Below are 23,589 nucleotides of genomic sequence, written 5' to 3'. Positions count from 1 at the left end.
GATTTCAGATCCCACAGAGATTACAAGGATTCTATGACTGATTCTACATAACTACATCTGGCAATTTTGGTGAAAGGAAATAACTAACTATGTTGAGCAAAAAAGAAATTGATAATCTGTTTAAAAACCGAGCTTGTAGTTGAAAAATTTGCAGAAATCTCCAGGCCCATGTGGTACCCATGGCACAAAAGAGAAAGGGAGGGAAAAAGTGGGTAGGGACAGAAAAAGGTGAATATATTCTAATACAATCAGTCACTCAAGATATTTGAGCCAAATCCAAGCAATGTGATGAAGCCATTGGCTTTTATTTTCTCATTGTCCTCCAGCTTCCACGTCCTGCCTCCCTCCTTTGCCCTAGTTGCTTTCACCTTCTTAAGTCCTGCCCTCCATCAAGAGTAGCACGGTTATGAGGCATGATTCCCACATTAAAACTGATATCCACTGGCTGACTGACATTCAGCATGGATGCTATCATCCCCTGCAGCTGGTATACTCAAGCTCTCTGTATCGCATCATACCAGAAGGTTTCACTCCTAATTTCAGGTATAGCTAGGAGAGACTGGGCAGAGCATATGTTGGAGCCTTGAGTCCTTCATCTGTGAAATTTGGATGACCACAAATTGTGGGTGAAACAAGAGACAGCAGCTCCAGACCACTTTCAATGAGTGCTAAGCCCACTGAAACATGCCAAACCCAGAGTATCACAGGAATCCTTGACATTCAGAACCATGTCAGGTGTATTTCCCTGCCAGGACATTAAAGTGTTGTCTTTATTGTTCCTTCTGCTTGGAATCCTCTTCCCTTAGGTAACACTACGGCCTGCCCTCACTTCCTCCAGATCTCTGCTTAATTGCCATCTTTCAGGGAGACTTTCCCTCATTATCTTGAGTAAAATAATAACATCATACCTACACACACCCTTTCGTGATCTAGCAACTCATGTCCATTGAGTCTGTGATGCCATCCAACCATCTCATCCTGTGTCGTCCCCTTCTATCCCGTCTTTGATGTACATTTCTCTAATAATTAGTGATGTTGAACATTTTTTCATGTGTTTTTTGGCCACTTGTATGTCTTCTTTGGAGAAATGTGTGCTTAGATCTGCCCATTTTTGATTGCTTTTTTTTTTTTTTTTTTTTTTTTTATACTGGCCTACCTAAGCCTTTTGTATAATTTGGAGAATAATGCCTTGACCACTAATGAGGTTTGGGACATTACACAGGAGGCAGTGATCAAGACCATACCCAAGAAAAACAAATGCAAAAAGGCAAAATGGTTCTCTGGGAAGGCCTTACAAATAGCAGAGAAAAGAAGAGAAGCTAAAGTCAAAGGAGAAAAAAAAAAGTATACCCATTTGAATGCAGAATTCCAAAGAATAGCAGGGAGAGATAAGAAGCCCTTCCTCAGCGATCAATGCAAAGAAATAGAGGGGGAAAACAGAATGGGAAAGACTGGAGATCTCTTCAAGAAAATTCGAGATACCACAGGAACATTTCATGCAAAGATGGACACAATAAAAGACAGAAAGAGGATGGACTAACAGAAGCAGAAGATATTAAGAAGAGGCGGCAAGAATACACAGAAGAGCTACACAAGAAAGATCTTCATGACCCAGATAAACAAAATGGTGTAATCAGAATCAAAGGATCAAACCCAGAATATATACTCGTACCCAACATAGGAGAAGCTCAATATTCATAATGCAAATGCTAACAAGCAGGAAAGGGGAAATTAACAGTAACACAATAAGAATAGAAGACTTTAATACACCATTCACACCTATGGATAGATCAACCAAACAGAAAATTAGCAAAGAAACACAAATTTAAATGATACAATGGACCAGTTAGACCTAATTGATATCTATAGGACATTTCACCACAGAACAATGAAATTCACCTTTCTCTCAAGTGCACATGGAACATTCTCCAGAATAGATCACATTCTGGGCCATGAATCTAGCCTTGGTAAATTCAAAATAATCCAAATCATTTTGAGCATCTTTTCTGATCACAATGAGGTAAGATGAGATGTCAACATCAAGAAAAAAAAAACTATTAAAAATAAAAACATATGGAGGCTAAACAACGTGCTTCTGAATAACCAACAAGTTACAGAAGAAATAAAAAAGAAATCAAAATATGCATAGAAACAAATGAAAATTAAAACACGAGAACCCAAATCTATGCCATTCAGTAAAGCAGTGCTAAGGGGAAAGTTGATAGCAATAAGAGCTTACCTCAAGAAATGAGAAACATCAAATAAATGACCTAACTTTACACCTAAAGCAACTAGTAAAAGAAGCAGTGCAGAACCCCAGGGTGAGCAGAAGGAAAGACAAGATAAAAATCAGGGCAGAAAGAAGTGGAAAAGTAAAAATAAGGAGACTATAGCAAAAGTCAACAAAACTAAAAGCTGGTTCTCTGAGAAGATAAATAAAATAGACAAACCACTAGCCAGACCCATCAGGAAAAAAAGGGAGAAGAATCAAACCAGTCAACAAAATTAGAAATGGAAATGGAGAAATCACAACAGACAACACAGAAATACAAAAGATCACAAGAGACTACTATCAGCAGCAGGAAGAAATGGACGAATTCTTAGAAAGTATAACCTTCTAAAACTGAACCAGGAAGAAAGAGAAAATTTTACCAGACCCATCAAAAGCATGGAAATTGAAACTGTAATAAAAAATTTTCAGACAAACAAAAGCCCAGGACCAGTTGGCTTCACAGGTGAATTCCTCCAAACAATTAAAGAGCTAACACCTATCCTACTCAAACTCTTCTAAATTATTGCACAATGTAAACCCCCAAACTCATTTTATGAGGCCCCCATCACCCTAATCCCCAAACCAGAGAAAGATGCCACAAAAAAAGAAAACTACAGGCCAATATCACTGATGAACATACAGGAAAAAGTCTTCAACAAATTCTAGCAAACAGAATCCAACAACATATCCAAAAGATCAGACATCATGACCAAGTGGGTTTATTCCAGGGATGCAAGGATTCTTCAATATCTGCAAATCAGTCAATGTGATAAATTGCATTAACAAACTGAAAGGTAAAAACCATATGGTTATCTCCATAGATGCAGAGAAAGCCTACGACAAAATTCATGCATTTATGATAGAAACACTCAAGAAAGCAGGCACAGAAAGAACACGAATCAACATAATAAAAGTCATATATGATAAAATCATAGCAAACTTTATCCTCAAAGGCGAAAAAATTGAAAGCATTTGCCCTAAAGTCAGGAACAAGACAAGAGTGTGCACTCTCACCACTACTATTCAACATAGTTTTGGAAGCTTTAGCCATAGCAATGAGAGAAGAAAAAAATTAAAGGGTATCCAGATTGGAAAAGAAGAAATGAAACTCTCACTGTTTGCAGATAACATGATCCTCTACACAGAAAGCCCTAAAGACACCACCAGAAAATGACTGGAGCTAATCAATGAATACAGAAAAGTTGCAGGATATAAAATTTATACACATAAACCCTTTGCATTTTGATACACTAACAATGAGAAAACAGAAAGTGAAATGAAAAAGCAATCCCTTTCAGCAATGCAGTGAAATGAATGACATACTTAGGAATAAAACTACCTAAAGAAACAAAAGACCTATATATAGAAAACGTTAAGACACTGATGAAAGAAATCAAAGATGACAGAAATAGATGGTGAAATATACCTTGTTCATGGATCTGAAGAGTCAACATAGTGATAATGAGTATACTACCCAAGGCACTCGTAGTTTGAATGCAATCCCTATCAAGCTATCACGGGTATTTTTCACAGAACAAGAACACATAATTTCACAGTGTGGATTGAAATACAGAAAACCTCGAAGAGCCAAAGCAATCTTGAGAAAGAAGAATGGAAGAGGAGGAATCAATCTGCCTGACTTCAGACTATACTACAAAGCTACAGCCATCAGGACAGTATGGTACTGGCACAAAGACAGAAATATAGATCAATGGAACAAAACAGAAAGCTCAGAGATAAACCCATGCACCCATAGACACCGTATCTTTAACAAAGCATGCAAAAATATACAATGGAGAAAAGACAATCTCTTTAACAAGTGGTGATGGGAAAACTGGCCTACCAAATGTAAAAGAAGGGAACCAGAGTGCTTTCTAACACCATACACAAAAATAAACTCAAAATGGATGAAAGAATCAAATGCAATATGAGAACGTGTAAAACTGGAGCCTATTATACAGAGTGAAGTATGTCAGAAGGAGAAACACCCATAGAGTATATTTACACATATCTATGGAAACTTGAAATATAATAATGATGACTGCATACACGAGGCAGCAATAGAGACACAGATATGAAGAAGAGACTTTTGGACTCTGTGGGAGAAGGCCAGGGTGAGATGATTTGAGTGACTAGCATCAAAACATGTATGTTATGATATGTGACATAGATCACCAGTCCAACTTTGACGCATGACACAGGGCACTCAAAGCTGCTGTACTGGGGAAACCTTGAGGGATGGGATGGGGAGAGAAGTGGTAGGGGTTTCAGAATGGGCAAGACATGTACTCCCATGGCTGATTCAACTCCTTATATGGCAAAAACCACCACAATACTGCAAAGTAAGAAGCCTCCAATTAAAATAAATATATTAATTTAAAAGAAAAAGACCCATGTGCATGCTGTCTACAAGAAACCCACTTCAGACCTAAAGAAACATACAGACTGAAAGTGACAGGATGGAAACATATATGCCATGCAAATGGTAATCAAAAGAAAGATGGAATAGCAATCCTCATATCAGACCTTAAACGAAAGAAGATTACAATAGATAGGGAAGGACACTACATAGTGATGAAGGGATCAATACAAGATGAAGACATAACAAATGTAAACATCTCTGCCCCCAACACAGGAGCACCTCAATACATAAGACAGACACTAACAGACATTAAAGGAGAAATTGACAGTAAAACAATCATAGTCAACTTTAACCCCACTCACACCAATGGACAGATCATCAAAACAGAAAATTAATGCAGAAACACATGTCTTAAATGATACATGAGATGAGATGAATTTCATTGATATCTTCAGGACATGCCATCCAAATGGAGAAGAATACACCTTCTTCTCATGTGCACAAGAATATTTTCCAGGAGAGACCACATCTTGGGTCCCAAATCAAATCTCAGTAAAATGAACAAAATTGAAATTGTATCAAGCATCTTCTCTGACCACAACACTGAGACTAGATATCAATTAGGAGAAAAAAAAAGAAAACTGTAAGAAACACAAACACATGGAGATGAAACAACACGTTTCTAAATAACCAACAGGTTGCTGAAGAAGTCAAAATGGAAATCGAAAATTTTCTAGAAAACAAGGACAAAGAAAACACGGCAACTCACAATCTATGGGAGGCAGGAAAACAAGTTCTAAGAGGGAAGTTTATAGCAATACAATCCTAACTCAAGAAACAAGAAAAGCATCAAATAGACAACCTCAATTAACTCCTAAAACAACTGATAACGAAGAACAATAACAACAGCAAGAAAAAAACAGCCAAAATTAGTACATGGAAAAAAATCATAAAGATCTGAGCTGAAATAAATGAAAAATAATTGAAAGAAACAAAAGCAAAGATTAATAAGCTAAAAGCTGGTTCTTTGAGAAGATAATATTGACAAACCTTTAGCCAGATTCATGGAGAAAAATAGAAGAATGAAATCAACAAACTTAAAAATGAAAAAGGAGAGGTTACAACAGAAAATGCAGAAACACAAAGGCTTGTAAGAGACTATTATGAACAACTCTATGGCAATAAAATGGATAACCTGGAATAAATGGACAGATGCTTAGAAAAGCTCAATCTTCCAAGACTGAAACAGGAAGAAATAGAAATTATGAACCACTCAATTACAAGCTCCAAATCGAAGCTGTGATCAACAAATTCCCAAAATGCAAAAGCTCAGGACCAGATGGCTTCACAGGTGAATTCCATCAAACATTCAGAGATGAGCAAATGCCTATCCTTCTAAAACTCTCTCAAAAAAACTGCAGAGAAAGGAACACTTCCAAACTCATTCTACAAGACTACCATCACCCTGATACCAAAACCAGACAAAGACAAGACCAAATAAGAAAACTACAGGCCAATATCACTGATGAACATAGATGCAAAAAATCCTCAGCAAAATTTTAGCACACAGAATTCAACAACACATCAAAAACCATGATCAAGTTGGCTTTATTCCAGGGATGCAAGGATTCTTCAATATTCGCAAATCAATCAATGTGACACACCATATTAACCACAGGAAAGCTAAAAATCATATGATAACCTGAATAGATGCAGAAAAAGCCATTAAATTTTAAAATTTTCAATTATTAAATTAAAAATAAATAAACTTTAAAAGAAATAAACTAAAAAAAGGAAAAAACGTTGAAATAAATCAAATGTCCATCAAAATGAATAAATAAAACATGCAATACAAAATTATTTGGCCATCAAAAGAATGGAGTTCTTATATAAGCTATAACATGCTAGAGCTCTGAAAAGATAATGTTAATTAAAAGAAGCCAGGAACAAAAGGCTGTGTGTTGCATATTCTGTTCGTGTGAACACGTGTGTCTCAGATTAGGTAATTCTCTAAAGACCGAAAATAGAGGAGTGAATGCAAGGGCCCAGATGAAGGGGGAAATGGAAAATGACTGCCAACTGGAGAGTGTTTCCCACTGGACTGATGAAAATATTCTAGAATGAGGCTGTGGTTATGGTTATTCAACCTATTAATAAGTTAAAAATCAATGAATTATACAGCTTAACTAGTAAATTCATGGTACAGGTACATCATGTCAATGAATCAAAAATTTTTTTTTAACTACTGAAACTAACTTCTGTCCCAGAATATTATCCTTCAAAAACAAAGGAGAAGGAGATATTCTCACAGGAACACAAAATTGGGGAATTCATTTTCAGCAGATACCTTGTCCGTAAGAAATGTTAAAAGAAGTTATTTACACAGAATAAAATGATATTTAAGAGAAACTATGAGTTAAGAAAGAGTGTTATGTTGAAGTTTGACAGAAAACAACAAAATTCTGGAAAGTAATTATCCTTCAATGAAAATTTAATTGAAAAAATAAAGGCAAATTGAAATGAAGGTTTTCTTCTTATTATTAATTGGTTAAAGATAAATGCTTCTTTGGGTTTCTCTGTTTTTCACTGATTATGAATCTTCATAGTTAAAGTGGGTTTCACGTATACAAGATCCAGTTTCACTCAGTGGTAAAGAATCCACCTGCAATGCAGGAGCTGTGGCAGATGCGAATTCCATCTCTGGGTCAGGAAGATCCCCTGCAGGAGAAACTCACCCCAGCATTCTTGCCTGGAGAATCCCCATGAACAGAAGAGACTGGTGGGTTTACAGTCCATGGGGTGGCAAAGAGTTGGAAACGACAGTGCAAGTAAACAACAGCAGACACATATTCCTAATAGAAACTCTGAAGATACTAAAAATAGATGAGAAAATTCTCAGCCTAAACAAAGGAAAACAAACAAACAAAAATCCTAGATGGTAGAGCTGAATTAGAAAAGGTTTTAGGCAATAAAATATCTCCCAACACTAGTGTAAACATTGTGTTCCACACAAGGGAGAGGAGTCATTTTTAATACTCACTCAACAGAAAAACATTCTAGTTACATTCACAAATTAAAGGAAATGGAAATGTCCAGAAAACATTGTATAAAATCTACTCATCATTTTGTATCTAATTTTAGCCTCCAACTAATAAAAAAAAAAAAAAAATTAAGGGAATTTTTAAGAAAAAAAGTCTGTGAAAATTTAAGCAGCCTCCAAGGAAAAGAGTTGGACACGACTGACTGACTGAACTGAACTGAAGCAGTCCCAATGAATGTAAATTTATTTTCTTTTCTCCATAGGCTCAAAGTAATTGACAATTAAGAATGAATTTCACTTTAACACATATTTTTCAATTTCAGCAGGATGTTTTACATTCAAATATAAGATTTTTCAAGCTAAAAAGGTTTGTACCTTGCAGTGACTATATTGTTTCACTGACTTAGACACAAAGACACATTGTGTGTATCTATCTTGACCATCTTTGTGGTATCACTGTGCATTAAGAATCAACTGTTTGAATGTGGGGTCTGTGAAGTTCTCGGGTCACATACTGTTGAAGCCTAGCTTGAAGGATCTTGAGCATTATCTTGCTAACATGAAATATGAGTGCTGCCATGTGGTAGTTTGAACATTGTTTGGCATTGCCCTTCTTTGGGATTGAAATGGAAACTGACCTTTCTCAGTCCTGAGGCCACTGCCAGGTTTTCCAAACTGGCTGGCCTATTGAGTGCACCACTTTAACAGCACCATCTTTTAGGATTTGAAAGCTCTCAGCTGGAATTTCATCACCTCCACTAGCTTTGTTCATACTGTTGCTTCCTAAGGCCCACTTGACTTTGCACTCCTGGATGTCTGGCTCTAGGTGAGTCATCACACCATCGTGGTTATCCAGGATAATAAGATCTTTTTTTTTTTTTTTTAAATTTGCAGTTCTTCTGTATATTCTTGCTACCTCTTCTTAATCTCTTCTGTTTTAGTTAGGCCCATAATGTTTCTGTGCTTTATTGTGCCTGTCTTTGCATGAAATGTTCCCTTGGCATGTCTAATTTTCCTGAAGAGATCTCTAGTCTTTCCCAATCTACTGTGTCCCTGTGGTTCTTTGCTTTATTCAAATCCCTTGTGAGTATACACTGGAAGGGACAAATAGACCCAAGGGTTAGGCCTGGCACACACGGCACCAGAAGACCTATGGATGGAGGTTCCCAACATTGTGCAGGAGATGGTGATCAAAAGCATCCACAAGAAAAAGAATTGCAAAGTGGCAAAGTGATTGTCTGAGGAGGCCTTACAAATAGATAAGAAGAGAAGAGAAACGTAAAGCACACATGGAAAGATATAGCCACTGCCATACTGCCTCCCCCACCTCCCGATCTGGGGGTCACTGTCTGCTGCTCTCGGTGCCAGGGGGAGGGGACAACACAGACTCTCCTACTGGGAAGCCATGGACCGGGTGTGTCTCCCTGAGGATGTGATTGTATAAATCATACACTCACCGTTAATCATCACCTCACACCCTGCATTCACCAAGAGACACACGGAGGACCGAGGAGACCAAGGACCCTGCTATCTGGCCACACCCCTGCAGTCTCCAACGTTCAGTGGACGGGCGGACAGATGACCAGCCTCGCAGGACAGGGCTGAGAATAGCCTCCGCAATACTCAGCTCCTAAACGCGCCGTTCATCAGCACCAAGGCGGCTTCCGGTTTAGGCTGGTGACGGCACACGACGTGACTGAGACGCAGCCCCCGTGAGGCCCAGCTCCACCCACGCGCCGTCCAGCGGCCTCGACGCAGCTTCCAGGTCAGCCCAGTGACGTCACAGGATTTGAACAAGGAGTGGCGTCCGCAATGCCCAGCCCCTCAGTGCGTCGTCCGTCAGCCCCGAGGCGGCTTCCAGTTCAGGCTGGTCACATCACAGAACGTGACTGAGACGCAGCCTCAGCGCTGCCAAGCTCCAGACGCACCAGTCTGTTAGCCCTGGAGCAGCTTCCGGCTCAACTTGATGACATCACCAACAAGCCTGACAGCCGAGATGAAGTCGTCTGCGATGGTGTTGGTATAGCCGGCAGCTGACCCCGGGCACTGGCCCCGCACCCATGCGCAAAGGTAGTGGAGCCAGGGACCAGGCAGGGAGGATGAGGACAAAGTGCAGGTTCTCCGTGAGGTTGATGCTGGCCATGAACAAGAGAGGGGCTGCAGTTCATGGTGCGAGATGTGGGGTCCGGTGCCCACGTGTGCAGTCACTAACCCATGGAGTCATGTGGCCAACCAAACCATGTGGTCACCGGCTCACATGATTGGTCACCCACCCATGGGGGTCACTAACCTGAGAGGTCATGTGGTCACCTGTCCACATGATTACCCCCTCACGCCATCACCCACCCATGTGGTCACCCACTCACTGGGTCAGCAACTCACATGGTAACCCACCCTGCAGGCAGGATCTCAAACCGGTCACCCATCCACACACTTACCCACCCACGCAGTCACCAACCCACACATCTCCTGCCCATGTGAACAGTAACCCATGGGTCACCTGCCCACGCAGTCACCAAGCTGTGCTATCACCCACCCAGACTCTGGCCTCCTCTGTGGTCAGAGATTCAGATGTCCGACAGAGACCCAAGTTGAGACAGCAGGGACTCACAGGGGTGTTGACTGATGAATTTCTCCTGTTACAGAGGGCAGGCGGGCTGGACAGTGACCCCAGAGATGTCCATGTCCTGACCTCGTGTGGTGGACACAAAAATGTCCGCACGGATGTTCACGTCCTGTCTACACCCTGACCCACTGTGGTAGACACAGTAACATCCACAAGGATGTCCATGCCATGGTCCCCAGGTAGTGAACAGAATAACATCCCCCAGTATGTCCTGTTCCATTTCTCCTCTTGAACCCAAACCCAGCCCCATGTGCTAGGACATGCGTGTGATCAGGTGTCCTGGTATGAAGGCAGCACTCACCTTGGTGGCTGCAGCTCTTCATGTGCTCCAGGTAGTGGACGAGGTCTAGGTGCTTCATCTGGTTCCCCCACCAGTAAGGGGATACCGGGCCACAGTTCTGCATGCTGACTCATGGATGCCTCGTCCTTGTATGACAGGATGACCTGCTGGCCCCGGGACCACAGCTGGCACAGACTTGGCACCTCCTGTGGGGAGAATCATCCAGGTGCCCATGAGACGTGTGCACAGGGCTTATTGGGGTGCCTTGTGACACGATGTGTCAGGTATTGGGGGTGTCCCAGAAGCTACAGCAGTGTGTGGATTATTGGGGTGTCTATGAGAAGTGATGGAATGGTTATTGGGTTCTCTGTGAGAAGAGACAGTCAAGGGTGGAATAATGGCATGTCTGAGTAGAGACACTAGTGGGTAGATTACTGGGGTGTCTGAGTGGAGAAGGTGATGAGTGAGTTATTGGGGTGTCTTGAGCAGTGATTGGTAGATTTTTGGGGTGTTTGAGTGGAGACAGTGGTGGGTAGATTACTTGGGTGTCTTGAGCAGTGATGGGTCAATTATTGGGGTACATACCTGAGTGGAAACAGAGGTGGGTGGATTATTGGGATTTCTGATAGGAAATAGCAGGTGGATTACTGGGGCTCTTGAGGCATGATTGATGGATTTTGGGAGTATCTGAATAGAGACCGGGCAGGGTGCATTATTGGGGGTGCCTGTGACCAGTGATGGGCTGGTTACTGGGGTGTTTGAGTGGAGACAGTGGTGGGTGGATTACTTGGGTTCTGTGAGCGGCATCACCTGAATCAGCTTCATGCAGCAAGCAGATAGTTGGATTACAGTGAAACCTAGTGCTCCTGCTGCCAGGAGCATGGGAATCCTGTGGCCCCTGCACACCCCATGGAAACACAGCATGTCCCCAAAGATGTTCTTGATGCAGCCCATCAGGTACTCATGCAGGTCCTCCATCATGCCCTCAGAGTTCCTGCATGTCAGGATGACCACCTCCTGGGGATGGTTCTCCAGCTACTCTGAGATCTCTGTGAGGGCGTTCTGGACGGAGGTGGAGGAGAGGGGCCTTGTAGTGAGAGACAGAGGGGCGTGGGTGGGGACTTCTCCCCGCACAGCCCCTCTACAGACGGGTTGGGAGTCTTCACACACAAAGACATAAAGCACGGTGCCTGCTCCCAAGGGACCCAGCCTCTTCTGAGTGGCAGTGGGGAGCTGTGGCATTGCTCTGGTGTGTGTGTGTGTGTGTGTGTGTGTGTGTGTGTGTGTGTGTTTCTGTGTGTGTATGCAGATGCTGTGGTAGGTACAGGTGCACAAGCATGTGTGCATGTGTTCAGGGTCTGTGTGTGCACGGATATGCATGTGTGTGTGTGTGTGTGCACAGCAGCAGAGAGCAGTGCTTATAATACTGTGTGAAGTCTGTACTCCAGGGAGCGTGGGAGGCCAGTGGCCAGAGTGAAACATTAAGCGACTTGTCCAGCAGCCGAGAGAATGGACTGGACACCCCAAAACTGGTAGACACAGGAAAAGATGTGTCAGGGACCTGGTTTAGCCAAATTCTGGGAGACAACCCAGAGTCCTGGGGTACAGCTGTGGGTTCAGAAATGCATGTTGGTCAGGAATTCTGAGTGCCTGATGCCAGAGGTAAGCCCTCTCCTGCCAGAAGTGGACGTCTGTCTGTACCCTTAGAGATCAGTGTCTTCTAACTAGAGTGGACCTGTGTTGTCCCCTTAGAGGTCTGCCTCTCCTGCCTGGAGTGACCAGATGTCCATCTGAGTGGATGTGTGCCCATCCCCTCTGAGGCCCTCCATGTCCTGCCTGGACCAGACGTGGGTGTCCCTGGCTGGCGGACCCCTGTCCATACCCTCTGCCCCCGCCCCCACCTCCACGAGGGCCGTTGTGTACACCATGTGGCCAGAGTGCAGGTTCCCCTCGGTGCCCTCCTCTGTGTGCACCATCTGCAGGTCCTCACGCCCAGCATCTAGCTGCTTCATGATGCTCGGCACCTGCACACAGAGGTCGGTCACCTGTGCTGGGCACAGAGGGCAGCCCCCCGCTCAGGGGCTGGGCATGCACTGAGGATGCCCAATGAGGGTCACATCGTCCACTGTGAAATCAACAGTGTTTGTGCTGCCCTGCTTCTGGGAACAGGGTTGAGGCCCTGCTTCTGGGAACAGGGTCTCCAGGGTCACTGGTCACATGGAGCACACAGCCCAGGTCCAGATTGTGGTCTTGGGGGCAGTGTTCTTGCAGAGTCCAGCCTCACCCTCCTCTCAGGCAGTCCCTGGGTGGAAGCGCCCTGTGAGTTCACCAGCCCAGGCTCCAAACACCCAAGCTGGACCCTTGGACATGAGGACACACAAGACCCATGGTATCAGAGTCATCCTATTATAACTTTCCCCCCTCCACAGTAATAGTCCCCCACTACAGTAAGGGTCCTCCTTGATTATGAATCCCCTCTCCACAGTAGGGCTTCCCTGGTGGCTCAGCTGGTAAAGATTCTGCCTGCATTGTGGGAGACGTGGGTTCAGTCCCTGGGTTGGGAAGATCCACTGGAGAAGGGAAAGGTTATGCACTCCAGTATTCTGGCCTAGAGAATTCCATGGCCTGTCTAGAGTCAGACATGACTGATCAACTTTCACTTTCTCCACAGTGACATCCCCCCTACATGGTCATAGCCCTATTTATTGTTGTATCTCCCCTCTATCATATTAGTCAGCTCTCTACAGTAATGGTGCCCCTTGTGCAAATAAAGTCCTACCTCTATGTAATCACCCCCTCTCTAGAATAATAGTCCTTCTCCCTGAAGAGCTCATCCTCCTGTAATACTCCCCTTTCCTCGTCACAATAACCTTTCAGAATAAAAGTCTCTTCTCTAATCTGAATAGTCAACAAGATGCAAGTAGAACACACAGCAAAACAGTATGTCAGAACCCCAAGCACCACGCCATGGGGACCCCTGTGGATGTGTGTGCCCCGCCACATAGGGCTCCTTTGGTGTGTCTGTGTCACCATCCTGGGGACACCTGAGGGTGTGTGTCTGTCTTCCCCTCACAGAGGAGACCTCCCCATAATACAGGTCACCTGCCTCCTGGGTGTCCTTTCCACAACTCTCCACCTAGCACAGGTCACCTGCCCACTCCCGAGTCGTCCTATCTCCACATCCCTGGACCTCTGTTCCGTCATAATCCGGGTCAGGGTGTCACAAGGGCTTCATCTTCCCATTCGCACTGGCCTGAGATGGTGGTGGGTTCACTGTGATGGGAGGAATAATGTCCCATCGCCTGTGGACACCAATCCTGTACTTGCAAGACACTTTCCCATCTCCCAGGCACATAGGTGTGGGTCACCTGTCCTCTCTTCCTTGTCTCTGAACCCCAGCTGTCTGGTTTCCCAGTGCAGATTCAGGAGTGCTCAGCAGTAGTGCCACCCAGCCATGAGGCCTCGGACAGCACCCCAGGGAGCAAGCCGGGTGCCCCTGCACACCCTGATGGCGCTTCCTCCTGTGAGTCAGCCGCCCCCTCTGAGTTCTCAGCCCACTCAGGTGAGCAGGTGGGGCGCATGCCGGTGAGGTCAGGTTCTGCCCCCGCCGGCCCACAGTGAGACACTGGAGGAGGCCCTGTGTGACCTCATGCGGTAGACTGAGGTAGAGAACCCACCTGGGCCCAGGTGCCCCCAGGAGCAGGGGCCCACCTGGAGGGGACAGATGGCTGTCAAACACAGCTCTTGCCTTGTGTAATTGCTTCCTCCTGGGAGATCCCCAGCTGCTGGAATCCTTCTCAGGGGATCTGATGGGCAGAGAGCCAGGGCTGGAATATGGGCAAACCTCATTCCTGCTTGCATCAGGTGCCTGCAGCCTGGCCTTAAGAGCTCACACCCAGAGGAGGGAGTGAGCAGTAGGGCGTCCACCAGAACCTGGGAGTCCTGCAGGACTGGGGTCCCTCTGCTCTGAGGGTCCCTTGGTGCCAGGGTCTCTCTGTTCTATGTCCCTCCAGGGCAGGATCCCTCCATCCTGGGGGGCCTCAGTGCAGTGGTCTCAAGTGGTATGGTTGCCAAGAAGAAGTGGGCTGTGTGCAGGGTGGGGGACACGGGTGGTGGTCTTTCAAGGGGTGTTGAAGGTCATTTGCTGCAGCAGCACCTAATTTAATCCTTGTAGAGGTGGATGGCAAGTGCCTGTGTGTAGCTGACAATATTCATATGAGTCTTTGCTTTTTCTTTTAATTTGGATTGAGTGGGGGCACTGTGACTTCCTTTCCCATTTTTTCCCCATGTTTTATCCTCATATTTTTTTTGTCCGTCATGACTCTCTAGAGAGAACACAGTACCATTTTCTGCTACTAGTTTATGTTAATATTAGTTTTTTGCTTTTTCTTTTATTTTGGATGGAGAGAATCTATTATTTTCTTTCCTTTTTTTTTTTTTTTAATCCTTATGTTTTCTTGTTTTTCCATTATGACTCCTTGTAGAGGACACAGTACATTTTCTGCTACAAATTTATATTAGGGCTTCCTTGTGGCTCAGTTGGTAAAGAATTTGCTTGCAATGCTGGTGACATGGGTTCGATTCCTGGGTTGGGAAGATCTCCTGGAGAAGGGAATGGAAACCCACTCCAGTAATCTTGCCTGGATAATTCCATGGACAGAGGGGTCTGGTGGGCTACAGTCCACTGGATAGAAAAGAGTTGGAAACAACTGAACAACTTTCACTTTTCAATTTATGTTAGTTATTTTTTGCTTTTTCCTGTCTTATTTGTGTGGCGGACAGATGTTTCTTCCTTTCGTTCTCCCCGCTTGATTCCTTCTTGCCTTTCCTAGTACTGTTTCTGGGGGTGGGCACAGACCTTTGTGGGTCTTGTGTGTCCTCATGTTCAAGGGTCCAGCTTGGGTGTTTGGAGCCTGGGCTGTTGAACCCACAGGGTGCTTCCACCCAGGGACTGCTTGAGAGGAGGGTGAGGCTGGACTCTGCAGGAACACCCCCCCAAAACCACAATTTGGACCCGGGCTGTGTGCTCCATGTGACCAGTGACCCTGGAGACCCTGTTCCCAGAAGCAGGGCCTCAGTCCTGGCAACACCAACACTGTTGATTTCACAGTGGATGATGTGGCCCTCATTGGGCATCCTCAGTGCATGCCCAGCCCCTGAGCGGGGGGCTGCCCTCTGTGCCCAGCACAGGTGACCGACTTCTGTGTGCAGGTGCTGAGCAGCATGAAGCAGCTGGATGCTGGGTGTGAGGACCTGCGGATGGCACACACAGAAGAGGGCACCGAGGGGAACCTGCACTCTACCACATGGTGTACACGATGGCCCTCGTGGAGGTAAGGGTGGGGGCAGGGGGTATGGATGGGGGTTCGCCAGCCAGGGACACCCACGTCTGGTCCAGGCAGGACGTGGAGGGCCTCTGAGGTGATGGGCACACGTCCACTCAGATGGACATCTGGTCACTCCAGGCAGGAGAGGCAGACCTCTAAGGGGAAAACACAGGTCCACTCCAGTCAGAAGATGCTGACCTCTAAGGGAATGAAAACACATCCACTCAGATGGACACACGTCCACTCAGATGGACACACTGTCACTCCAGGCAGGAGAGGCTGACCTTTAAGGGGACAACACAGGTCCACTCCCGTTAGAAGACATTGATCTCTAAGGGGACGGATACACTCCTCCTGGCAGGAGAGGGCTGACCTCTGGCATCAGGCACTCAGAATTCCTGACCAACATGCATTTCTGAACTCACACCTCTAGCCCTGGCCTCTGGGGTGTCTCCCAGAATTTGGCTAAACCAGGTTCCTGACACGTCTTTTCCTGTGTCCCGTTTTGGGGTGTCCAGTCCATTCTCTCGGCTGCTGGACAAGTCACTTAATGTTTCAGTCTGGCCTCGGCCCCCAGTGCCCCCACCACAAAACCTAATGACCCTTGGAGGTTCCGGCCTGGGCCTCACTGTGAATGTACCCTGCTGGCCTCCCATGCTCCCTGGAGTACAGACTTCTCACAGTATTATAAGCACTGCTCTCTGTTGCTGTGCACACACACACACACACACACATGCATATCTGTGCACACACAGACCCTGAACACATGCACACATATGTGTGCACCTGTACCTACAGGAGCGTGTACATACACACACAGAAACACACACACACAGACCCCCCAGAGCAATGCCACAGTTCCCCACTTCAACTCAGAAGAGGTTGGGTCCCTTGGGAGCAGGCGCCATGCTTTATGTCTTTGTGAGTCAGGACTCCCCAACCAGTCTGTAGATGGCTGTGCTGGGGGAAGTCCCCATCCACGCCCATCTGTCTCTCAATACAAGGCCCCTTTCCTCCACCCTCTCCAAGAATGCCCTCCTGGAGATCTCGGAGTGGCTGGAGAACAACCCCCAGGAGGTGGTTATCCTGGCATGCAGGAACTTCGAGGGCATGATGGAGGACCTGCACGAGAACCTGATGGGCTGCATCAAGAATATCTTTGGGAACATCCTGTGTCCCCGTGGGGTGAGCAGGGGCCACAGGCTCCCCATACTCTTGTCAGCAGGAGCACTAGGCTTCACTGTAATCCAACTATCTGCTCGCTGCATGAAGCTGATTCAGACTCCAGGTGATGCTGCTCACAGAACTCCAGTAATCCACCCACCACTGTCTCCACTCAAACACCCCAGTAACCAGCCCATCACTGGTCACAGGCACGCCCAATAGTCCACCCTGCCTGGTCTCTATTCAGGCACTCCCAAAATCCATCAATCACGCCTCAAGTTGCCCCAGTAATTCACCTGCCATTTCCTATCAGAAATCCCAATAATCCACCCACCTCTGTTTCCACTCAGGTATGTACCCCAATAATTGACCCATCACTGCTCAAGACACCCAAGTAATCTACCCACCACTGTCTCCACTCAAACACCCCAAAAATCTACCAATCACTGCTCAAGACACCCCAATAACTCACTCATCACCTTCTCCACTCAGACACCCCAGTAATCTACCCACTAGTGTCTCTACTCAGACATGCCATTATTCCACCCATTCCTATCTCTTCTCACAGAGAACCCAATAACCATTCCATCACTTCTCATAGACACCCCAATAATCCACACACTGCTGTAGCTTCTGGGACACCCCCAATACCTAACACATCGTGTCACAAGGCACCCCAATAACCCCTGTGCATACGTCTCATGGGCACCTGGATGATTCTCCCCACAGGAGGTGCCAACTCTGCGCCAGCCATGGTCCCGGGGCCAGCAGGTCATCCTGCCATACAAGGACGGGGCATCCATGAGTCAGCATGCAGAACTGTGGCCTGGTATCCCCTACTGGTGGGGGAACCAGGTGAATCACCTAGACCTCGTCCACTACCTGGAGCACATGAAGAGCTGCAGCCACCAAGGTGAGTGCCGCCTTCATACCAGAACACCTGATCACACGCATGTCCTAGCACAAGGGGATGTCCTAGTTCAAGTGGATAAATGGAACAGGACATATTAGGGGACGTTATTCTGTTCAACACATGGCAAACAGGGCATGGACATTCTTGGGGATGTTACTGTGTCTACCACAGGGGGTCAGGATGTAGACAGGATGTGAACATCCGTGCGGACATTATTGTATCCACTATACGGGGCCAGGACATGGACATCTCTGGGGTCACTGTCCAGCCCGCCTGCCCTCTGTAACAGGAGAAATTCATCAGTCAACACCCCTGTGAGTCCCTGCTGTGTCAACTTGGGTCTCTGTCGGACATCTGAATCTCTGACCCCTGCAGAGGCCAGAGTCTGGGGGGCGATGTCACAGCTTGGTGACTGCATGGGCTGGTGACCCCATAGGTTATTTGTCACATGGGCAGGAGATGTGTGGCTTGGTGACCCTGTGGGTGGGTGACCATGTGGGTGGGTGACTGGTTTGAACTCCTGACAGCAGGGTGGGTTACCATGTGAGTTGCTGACCTGGTGAGTGGGTGGGTGATGGTGTGAGGGGGTAATCACGTGGACAGGTGACCACATGACCTCGCAGGTTAGTGACCCCATGGGTGGGTGACCACGTGGGTTGGTGGCCATTTGGAGGGATCACCACATTATGAAGTGACCCCATGGGTGGGTGACCAACCATGTGAGTCAGTGACCACATGGTCTGGTTTGTCACATGACTCTGTGGGTTAGTGACTTCACATGTAGGCGGCTGACCCCACAGCTGGCACCATGAACTGCAGCCCCTGTCTTGTCCCAGGCAGGCTGTTCATGGCCGGCATCAACCTCACAGAGAACCTGCAGCTTGTCCTCATCCCCCCGGCCTGGTCCCTGGCTCCACTACCTTTGCGCATGGGTGTGGGGCCAGTGCCCGGGGTCAGCTGCCGGCTATACCAACACCATCGCAGGCGACTTCATCTGGGCCGTCGGGTTTGTTGGCGATGTCATCAGGTTGAAACAGAAGCTGCTTCAGGGCTGAAAAATGGCACCTGGAGCTGGGCATCACGGAGGCTGCGTCTCAGTCACGTTCGTGTTACCAGCATGAAACTAAACCGCCTCGGGGCTGACGGACGACGCACTGAGGGGCTGGGCATTGCGAGGCCACTCCTGGTTCACATCCTGTGACGTCACTGGGCTGAACCGGAAGCTGCTTCGAGGCCGCCGGACGGCGCGTGGGTGGAGCTGGGTGTCACTGAGGCTGCCGTCTCAGTCACGTCCTGTGCCGTCACTGGCCGAAACCGGTAGCCGCTTTGGTGCTGATGTACGGCATGTTTAGGAGCTGGGCATTGCAGAGGCTATTCTCAGCCCTGTCCTGCGTAGCTGGTCATCCGTCCGCCCGTCCACTGAACGTTGGAGACTGCAGGGGTGTGGCCAGATAGCAGGGTCCATGGTCTCCTAGGTCCTCCGTGTGTCTCTTGGTGAATGCAGAGTGTGAGGTGATGATTAACGGTGAGTGTATGATTTATACAATCACATCCTCAGGGAGACACACCCGGTCCATGGCTTCCCAGTAGGAGAGTCTGTGTTGTCCCCTCCCCCTGGCACCGAGAGCAGCAGACAGTGACCCCCAGATTGGGAGATGGGGGAGGCAGTATGGCAGTGGCTATATCTTTCCGTGTGTGCTTTATGTTTCTCTTCTCTTCTTATCTATTTGTAAGGCCTCCTCAGACAATCACTTTGCCACTTTGCAATTCTTTTTCTTGTGGATGCTTTTGATCACCATCTCCTGCACAATGTTGGGAACCTCCATCCATAGGTCTTCTGGTGCCGTGTGTGCCAGGCCTAACCCTTGGGTCTATTTGTCCCTTCCAGAGTATACTCACATGGGATTTGAATAAAGCAAAGAACCACAGGAATACAGTAGAATGGGAAAGACTAGAGATCTCTTCAGGAAAATTAGACATGCCAAGGGAACATTTCATGCAAAGACAGGCACAATAAAGCACAGAAACGTTATGGGCCTAACTAAAACAGAAGAGATGAAGAGGTAGCAAGAATATACAGAAGAACTGCAAATTTAAAAAAAAAAGATCTTATTATCCTGGATAACCACGATGGTGTGATGACTCACCTAGAGCCAGACATCCAGGAGTGCAAAGTCAAGTGGGCCTTAGGAAGCAGCAGTATGAACAAAGCTAATGGAGGTGATGAAATTCCAGCTGAGAGCTTTCAAATCCTAAAAGACGGTGCTGTTAAAGTGGTGCACTCAATAGGCCAGCCAGTTTGGAAAACCTGGCAGTGGCCTCAGGACTGAAAAAGGTCAGTTTTCATTTCAATCCCAAAGAAGGGCAATGCCAAACAATGTTCAAACTACCACATGGCAGCACTCATATTTCATACTAGCAAGATAGTGCTCAAAAGCCTTCAAGCTAGGCTTCAACAATATGTGACCCGAGAACTTCACAGACCCCACATTCAAACAGTTGATTCTTAATGCACAGTGATACCACAAAGATGGTCAAGATAGAGACACACGATGTGATTTTATGTATGTTTAAGTCAGTGAAACAAAATATTCACTGCAAGGTACATACTTTTTTAGCTTGAAAAATCTTATATTTGATTGTAAAACATCCTGCTGAAATTGAAAAATATGTGTTAAAGTGAAATTCATTCTTAATTGTCAATTATTTTGAGCCTATGGAGAAAAGAAAATAAATTTATATTCATTGGGACTGCTTCAGTTCAGTTCAGTCACTCAGTCATGTCCAACAATTTTCATTGGGTGCTGCTTAAATTTTCACAGACTTTTTTTCTTAAAAATTCCCTTACAGTTTTAACATCTTAATTAGATATAAAATGAGCAGTCGATTTTATACTATGTTTTCTGGACATTTCCATTTCCTTTAATTTATGAATGTAACTAGAATGTTTTTCTATTGAGTGAGTATTAAAAATGACTCCTCTCTTTTGTGTGGAACACACTGTTTACAGTAGTGTTGGAAGATATTTTATTGCCTAAAACCTTTTCTAATTCAGCTCTACAATCTAGGATTTTTGTTTGTTTGTTTTCCTTTGTTTAGGCTGAGAATTTTCTCATCTGTATTTAGTATCTTCAGAGTTTCTGTTAGGAATGTGTGTCTGCTGTTGCTTACTTGCACCGTCGTGTCCAACTCTCTGCCACCCCATGGACTGTGAGCCCACCAGTCTCTTCTGTTCACGGGGATTCTCCAGGCAAGAATGCTGGGGTCAGTTTCCATTCTCTCCTGCAGGGGATCTTCCTGACCCAGAGATGGAATTCGCATGTGCCACAGCTCCTGCATTGCAGGCGGATTCTTTACCACGGAGTGAAACTGGATCTTGTATACGTGAAACCCACTTTAATTATGAAGATTCATAGTCAGTGAAAAACAAAGATACAGAAGCCCAAAAAAGCATTTATCTTTAACCAATTAATAATAAGAATAAAAACCTTCATTTCAATTTGCATTCATTTATTTTTTCAATTAAATTTTCATTGAAGGATAATTACTTTCCAGAATTTTTTTTGTTTTCTGTCAAACCTCAACATAACAGTCTTTCTTAACTCATAGTTTCTCTTAAATATCATCTTATTCTGTGTAAATAACTTCTTTTAACATTTCTTACAGACAAGGTATCTGCTGAGAATGAATTCCCCAATGTTTTGTTCATATGAAAATATCTCCTCCTCCTTTGTTTTTGAAGGATAATAGTCCTGGATGTAGAAGTTAATTTCAGTATTTTAAAAGAAAAAAAATACGTTTGATTTATTGAAATGTTGTACCTGTAGCATGAATATACTAGTTAAGCTGTATAATTCATTGATTTGTAACTTATTCATAGGTTGAATAACCATAACCACAGCCTCATTCTAGAATATTCTTATCATTCCAATTGGTAAACACTCTTTTGCTGGCAGACATTTTCCATTTCCCCCTTCATCTGGGCCCTTGCATTCACTCCTCTATTTTCGGTCTTCAGAGAATTACCTAATCTAAGACATACGTGTTCACACGAACAGAATAATGCAATACACAGCCTTTTGTTCCCAGCTTCTTTTAATTAACATGATCATTTCAGAGCTCTAACATGTTATAGCTTATATAAGAACTCCATTCATTTGATGGCCAAATAATTTTGTATTGCATGTTTTATTTATTCGATCTCCAGTTGATGGTCATTTGAGTTATTTCAATGTTGTTTTCCTTTTTCAAGTTTATTTCTTTTTAAAATTATTTTTTAATTTAATAATTGTAAAATTTTAAATTTAATGGCCTTTTCTGCATCTATTCAGGTTATCATATGATTTTTAGCTTTCCTGTGGTTAATATGGTGTGTCACATTAATTGATTTGCGAATATTGAAGAATCCTTGCATCCCTGGAATAAAGCCAACTTGATCATGGTTTTTGATATGTTGTTGAATTCTGTGTGCTAAAATTTTGCTGAGGATTTTTTGCATCTATGTTCATCAGTGATATTGGCCTGTAGTTTTCTTATTTGGTCTTGTCTTTGCCTGGTTTTGGTATCAGGGTGATGGTAGTCCTGTAGAATGAGTTTGGAAGTGTTCCTTCCACTGAAATATTTTTGAGAGAGTTTTAGAAGGATAGGCATTTGCTCATCTCTGAATGTTTGATGGAATTCACCTGTGAAGTCATCTGGTCCTGGGATTTTGTCTTTTGGGAATTTGTTGATCACAGCTTCGATTTGGAGCTTGTAATTGGGTGGTTCATAATTTCTATTTCTTCCTGTTTCAGTCTTGGAAGATTGAGCTTTTCTAAGCATCTGTCCATTTCTACCAGGTTATCTCTTTTATTGCCATAGAGTTGTTCTTAATGGTCTCTTATAATTCTTTGTGTTTCTGCATTTTCTGTTGTAATTCTCCCTTTTCATTTCTAAGTTTGTTGATTTCATTCTTCTCTCTCTGTTTCTTGATGAGTCTGGCTAAAGGTTTGTCAATTTTGTTTATCTTCTCACAGAACCAGCTTTTAGTTTGTTGACCTTTGCTATTGTTTCTTTCATTTATTTTTCATTTATTTCAGCTCAGATTTTTATTATTTCTTTCCATGTACTAATTTTGGCTATTTTGTTTTGTTTTGTTTTTCTTTATCAGTTGTTTTAGGAGTCAGTTGAGCTTGTCTATTCAATGCTTTTCTTGTTTCTTGAGTTAGGACTGTATTGCTACAAACTTCCCTCTTGGAACTTCTTTTCCTGCATCCCATAGATTGTGAGTTGTTGTTTTATCATTGTCATTTTTTTCTAGAAAATTTTCGATTTCCATTTTGACTTCTTCAGCAACCTGTTGGTTATTTAGAAACGTGTTGTTTCATCTCCATGTGTTTGTGTTTCTTACAGTTTTCTTTTTTTCTCCTAATTGATATCTAGTCTAATAGTGTTCTGGTAAGAAAAGATGCTTGATGCAATTTCAATTTTGTTCATTTTACTGAGATCTGATTTGGGACCCAAGATGTGGTCTCTCCTGGAAAATGCTCCCTGTGCACTTGAGAAGAAGGTGTATTCTTCTCCATTTGGATGGCATGTCCTGAAGATATCAATGAGATTCATCTCA

The 23,589-nt window shown here is 44.7% G+C and overlaps 2 pseudogenes; one reads left to right on the top strand and one right to left on the bottom strand.

The window, feature by feature from the left end:
* Positions 1 to 9,609: 9,609 nt before the first annotated feature.
* On the bottom strand, positions 9,610 to 13,784 carry LOC133052954 (PI-PLC X domain-containing protein 1-like; annotated as a pseudogene).
* Positions 13,785 to 14,034: 250 nt separating this feature from the next.
* LOC133052953 (PI-PLC X domain-containing protein 1-like) lies at positions 14,035 to 19,039 on the top strand (annotated as a pseudogene).
* The last annotated feature ends 4,550 nt before the right edge of the window (positions 19,040 to 23,589 follow it).

This window comes from Dama dama, chromosome X, assembly GCF_033118175.1.
Source record: "Dama dama isolate Ldn47 chromosome X, ASM3311817v1, whole genome shotgun sequence".
Lineage (NCBI taxonomy): Eukaryota > Metazoa > Chordata > Mammalia > Artiodactyla > Cervidae > Dama > Dama dama.
Note: the sequence above shows the minus strand (reverse complement) of the source record. Positions and strands in the feature narration are given on the sequence as shown.